This window comes from Myotis lucifugus, unplaced genomic scaffold, assembly GCF_000147115.1.
Source record: "Myotis lucifugus unplaced genomic scaffold, Myoluc2.0 scaffold_37, whole genome shotgun sequence".
NCBI classification, from domain to species: domain Eukaryota; kingdom Metazoa; phylum Chordata; class Mammalia; order Chiroptera; family Vespertilionidae; genus Myotis; species Myotis lucifugus.
Genome location: NW_005871085.1, coordinates 800,912 through 806,769, shown reverse-complemented (window position 1 = coordinate 806,769; position 5,858 = coordinate 800,912).

Genomic DNA, 5,858 nt, shown 5'->3' with positions numbered 1-5,858 from the left:
AATGGAATTTTTGTAAAACACCACATTGTTCTGGTGAGACCAGGAGGGGGCTTCCTTCGGGACCTTGCTGGTCCCATTGCCTGGTCTGCCAACCACAACAGCGACATGGCGTTCTCTTGGACCAGCCTTTCATCTGAGATGCTTGCTCTTGCACAGCCCGGCCTGCTTAACCCTTCAGACCCACTCTGCCCAGGCAGCAGCATCCAGGGCGCCAGGAGGTTCCTGGAGATCACAGGCCATGCTGGCCGGGGAGTCTATTGGGAGAACCAATAGTTGACTTGACCATCTCTGTTTTCCCATTTCAAGGGACCTTCTGGAAAAAGGGTTCAAGTCTGTCCTGGGAGTGTCTCAGCTCAAAAAAAAATTTTTTTAAAACATGAGCCAGAAGGCCATCTTTGTTACTAGTGGGGAAACTGAGGAAGAAAGGCAGTGAGTTTGCTAAAGCCACACAGAGAGTGGTGGAATCAAGGCTAGGATCCAGGGCCGGGACGCTCAGGCCAGCACTCTACTCTATAGGGGCAGAACCAAAGTTTGGAAGGTAATGGAAGAAAGTCACACTAAAGAGACAGACAACCCTGCAGGGGCCCAGCATGCCTGGAGCGGGGTGAGGGGTGGGGAAGGGTGTGTGATGAGGGGAGCTGGACTTTTTGCTGTCACAGGCAGTAGGGGATGACTCTTGGAACCACTCCTGTTTTTCAGGCATGCATGGCTGGTCCTCTGTGAATCGCTAAGTGGGCAAATTCAGTGAAACAATCGAGTCTATTCAGAGGAGGATGTTAGCTGGAAGACAGTGGGCACATAAATGCATGGTCAGAACAATGAGTTGGAAGAACTTTGCTTTCCTCCAACTTGCTCTTTTTATATTCTGCCTGGCATAGAAAAAAGGCTCAGAAAAACAATAAACATTTCTCATTTTAATAAATGAGTAACAGTGGTGGTGACAGCGTTAAGGGTGATGAGGTATTCATGGTGGTGGAGATACTGGTGACAACTCTGCCGTGGTTACAGCAAGCATGTCAAACTTGTGGCCCGCGGGCCGCATGCCTTGTTTATAAGGCCCACTTTAGCCTTTGAGTTTGACATGCTTGGCTTACAGTTGTGGTGTAGATGTCAGTAGTAGTACCATGTTTAGTGGTGCTGATTGTAGTTATAATAACATTGGTATTGGCTTCAGCTATGGCAGTGGTTCTCAACCTTCGGGCCCTTTAAATACAGTTCCTTATGTTGTGACCCAACCATAAAATTATTTTCATTGCTACTTCATAACTGTAATGTTGCTACTGTTATGAATCATAATGTAAATATCTGAAGGGAGAGGAACAGAGAGTTAGAAACATCGATGAGAGAGAAACATTGATCAGCTGCCTCCTGCACACTCCCCACTGGGAATGTGCCCACAACCAAGGTACATGCCCCTGACCGGAATCGAACCTGGGACCCCTCAGTCCACAGGCCGACGCTCTATCCATTGAGCCAAACCGGTCAGGGCCATAAAATTATTTTCATTGCTACTTCATAACTGTAATGTTGCTACTGTTATGAATCGTAATGTAAATATCTGATATGCAGGATGGTCTTAGGCGATCCCTGTGAAAGGGTCGTTCGACCGCCAAAGGGGTCGCGACCCACAGGTTGAGAACCGCTGTGCTATGGTGATAGTGATAGGAATGGTGATGTTGGTGCTGTCTGGGTTAGTGGTATTTATTATAGTTATGGTAATGATGGAAGCAGTAATGGTGGGGAGAGTGATGGTATGGCGTAGTGATGTTAGTATTGGTGACAGTGGTAAAGGTGCTGGTGTTGCAAATAATGGTCATATTTTTGCTGGTAAAATGACAATTATCTTGGATAGTGATGACAGCGATGGTGAGCTTGGTATAAGGATAGTGTAGGGGTTGTTGGTCAAAACAATTTTTAAAAAGAATATGTTTTTATTGATTTTTTTAGAGAGAGAGGAAGGACAAAGGAGAGATAGAGAGAAACATGGATTGGCTGTAACCTGGGCATGTGCCCTAACTGAGCGGCATATGGGACGATGTTCAACAAGCTGGGCCACACCAGCCGAATGATCAAATGATTTCAGTGATGCTTTGTGCTGGTGGTGAGGATAGTGGTATTGGTGTCAGTGCTGATGACAGCACTGTTCTTGATGGTGCTAGTGACATCTGCCTGTCTTAGTGGAACTGAGTGATACCATTTCTGACAGTGACCCCCTAGACTACATGAGCTGCCCTCAGCTCTCCTCTCTGCAGCTGACTGTGCTGGATGTGGGGAAAGGGTCACGCATTCCCCGAAGCCCCCTTCCCGTAGCTGCATTCCTGGGGAGCCTTAGTCGTCTGTGCAGGAGATGGCTATCTGTGGGGGTCAGAGGGGCTGGCGCTGAGAAACAGGTCTGTTTCCAGGAAAGTAAACAGAGAGGGAGGCTCAAGATTGCTGATCTGGAGAGGGCTCTATGGGACAGGTCAACAGGACACAGGCACGTGAGGCAAGCCCAGGGTGGGGGCGATGCTGGGCGGGGGCAGGGAGGCAGCGGGGATGGCCGTGCAGGGGCTCACGTAGCTGGCAGAACAAGGGCTGCATTTGGCTGACTAAGCAGAGCAGGCTGGGACTGATTCTCTGGGATTAATAATGTCTTCTCCCCGGGATTAGCTCACTCAGTCCTGGCTGGGAAAGCAGGGGTGGGGGTGTAGGAGGGTTGAGGGGGAGGGGAAGGGAGCTCTCCCAGCTCCCCAGGCTTAGGGCCCTTGGAGGAGGCTGTGGGCAATCCATGGGGCCCTGGCAGGGCCAGTGACTGATCCTGTGCATCCTTGATCTCATTCCCGATGGGCCCCCATTTGGCTGGCAGGAAGCCAGGCTCCCCAGGTGTCAAGATATCTCAGCTGCCCTACCCCCAACCCCTCCTAGCCCCGCTGCACACTGTGCAGAAGGCAGCACAGCCTGGGAGTGAGTGAGGAGAGGAAGCTCTGGAGCCAGAGCAGCTCACCTCACCGTCCAGGCCTCCCCAGGTGAACTGTGTGACAAGCAGTCCCTTTGCCTCTGTGCGTCTGGCTCTGTGTTTGTGACAGGAACAAAAGCTCTGCTGCTCACAGGCTGTCCCGAGACCAGAGGGGTTAAGGCGTACAAAGTGCTGGCGTGGGTGGGCGTTCAAACAGCGTTTGCTGTTACGAGTACCGCTGAACACAGAGTAACTAAGGGACTCGATTCTCTGGGCCTCAGTTTTCTCACCAGTTACAGGGGATAATCCTCAATCCTCATGCTTGTTATGGAGAGTGAGGGGATTAAAGGAGGGAAATGAGCCTGTACCAGGTGGCACACTATTGTGACCCTCTTCAGTGATGTTAGTACAGGGCCAATCCCATGTCCCTCCTGGAGTAGGGGCTCATGTCATGCAAGATTGGGGATCCCTGGAGCACTGCTCTCCTGTGGCTTCAGGATCTTGTGCCAGGCCTGCTTCCTCCGGACACAGAAACAAATCCCTCCTACGGCAAGGTTCCCGAGATCAGGAGTCCCCGTTCCAAGCCCTTTACCCCTTCCCTAGTCCAGGCCTCAGGCCCAGAGGTCGGGGTGGAGAAAGGAAGAGAGTGTTCTGGGAGAGCCCTCGTCACCCCGTCCCCCCTCTCTTGTTTTCTTCTTTTCCTTCACTCACTCATTCATTCACTCACTCATCACTTATTCATGGACAGGACACAGAAGTCCTGGGGTCTGCCCTTGTCTCAGAAGAATCTAGTTCAGACTCCAATCAGGGCTGGGAGCTAGAGCAAGAGTGGGGGTGGGGGTGGGGGTGGGGAGAGACGGGGAGGGGAAGGTGAAGAGGGAGGGAGAAAGCATCAAATAAAAATTAAACTTTTCTTTGCAGTAAGGAAAACTAACAACAGCGACGATGTTTAGATGCCATAAAACCAACATCTAAATAACAGGATGACTGCATACTGAGTTTATTCTCTCAACTGTAAAAGAGACAAACATGATATATGGATTTGATGTTGTTTTGCTGTTCCGTTGGACTTCAGGTACATAGAGTTGAATTAGTCATGCTCCCCTCTGCTGATTTAATACTCCTTTCCTCCCACATTCCTATCCCCATTCCTTACTCTCTTCCTCAATCCAGGAATCCAGTCCAATATATATTTTATTGTCCTTAAAATGTGTTTATCTTTATAAAATATGTATTTTGGGGGTTAATTTATAAGAATGGTGTGATGCTGTGAATCTTTCCAGTCCCTACTTTTCTTACTCAACACCATGACTTTGAGGTCTATGTATGTTACTGTATGTACAGTGACCTGTTCCTTCTTGCTCCTGCACACTCTTGCCTTGTAAGCATCCCACTCATTCATTTCCCCAAGGATAGACACATCATCACCACAGCCTCACAGCCTTGCTGAAAGCATGAAAGAAAAAGCCCTAATGCCGAGCCTGCCCGCAGGTCCCACTCAGTGAGGTCAGCCACCCTCACTGGTATGTTATCATTGTTTATATCAAGACTTCAGGCTACACAGTTTCCATAACATTTAACAGTCGGTTGCACAATGCTTCTTGTTTATACCCCATCGTGACGGAGCACTATTTACTCCCTCACGTACCACCCATGTTCGTTAGGGTCCATGTCCAGTGCTGGGTACAGGATTGAAGAGGTGAATCTCGCAAGGTCCCATGTTCTCAAGGAGCACACGGTCCAGGGAAAGGGACAATTCCGGTCAGGGGTGCGACACAAAGCAGGCAGTGATCAATTCCGCTGGGGAGGGCGAAGAAACCTCCCCGCGGGCAGAGCCCCCTAAGTAGGATTTTAAAGGATGAGTAGGCGCTCCCCAGGCAGATGGAGGAGGCGGTGAGAAGTGGGGAAGAGATGTCCCAAAGGGAGGAGCACCAGATGTGAACGGTCAGAGCCTGTAGTTGGTTGGCATGTTTAGGAAACTTAATGATTTTGTTATGGCTGAGACACGGGGTATGGAAGGGAGGGCAGGAGACAGCAGCCAGTGTTGGCTGAGTTCTTCTTATGCATCAGGCACTCTTCTAAGTGGGTAAGTACAGAACCTTTATTCTTTTTTTGCTTTGTTTTGTTAATCCTCACCTGAAGATATTTTCCCATTGATTTTCAGAGAGAGTGGAAGGGAGGGGGAGAGACACACAGAGAAAAACATCGATGTGAGAGAGACACAGCGATTGGTTGCCTCCTGTACACACCCCAACCAGGGCCAGGGATCGAGCCTGCAACCGAGGTACATGCCCTTGACCAGAATCAAACCCGGGACCCTTCAGTCTGAGGTTGACACTCTATCCACTGAGCCAAACCAGCTAGGGTGAACCTTTCTTGTCTTTAAGTTCAATGGTTTCTCACATAGTGAGCATCTCATAATCCTGATCTAAGAAGAAATAGGACCTGCCAGGACAGAACCTTTCTGAAGTCACACCACAGCCCTAGGAAGATGCTGTCATCATTCCCTTTCGACAGGAAAGGAAGCAGAGGCCCAGAGGGGTTAAGAACTGGCCCAGTCACATGGCTTATAAATGGGGCGCCCAAGGACTGAAGTCAGGCTGCCTGGCTTCATAATCACCATGCTCTGACCTCTGAAAAATGAGGATGGGAGTTCGGGTGAGCTCGCAGAGGACCTCACGTGCCAGCCGAGGGGCAAGAAGAAAGTAGAGGAGGCCCCATGGGAGAGCCCAGGTGCCATGATGTGAGTGTGCGAGATCACAAGTGTGTAAAGGTGTGTGTGCTGCAAGTGTTGTATATGAGTGTGTGTGAATGTGTGTGTACATGAATGTATGTGCTCGGGTGTGCTTGAGTGTAAGTGTGTGTGCCAGGGTGCATGAGTCTGGGAGACGGTGCAGGTCCCACTAGGACTAGGTGAGTGTGT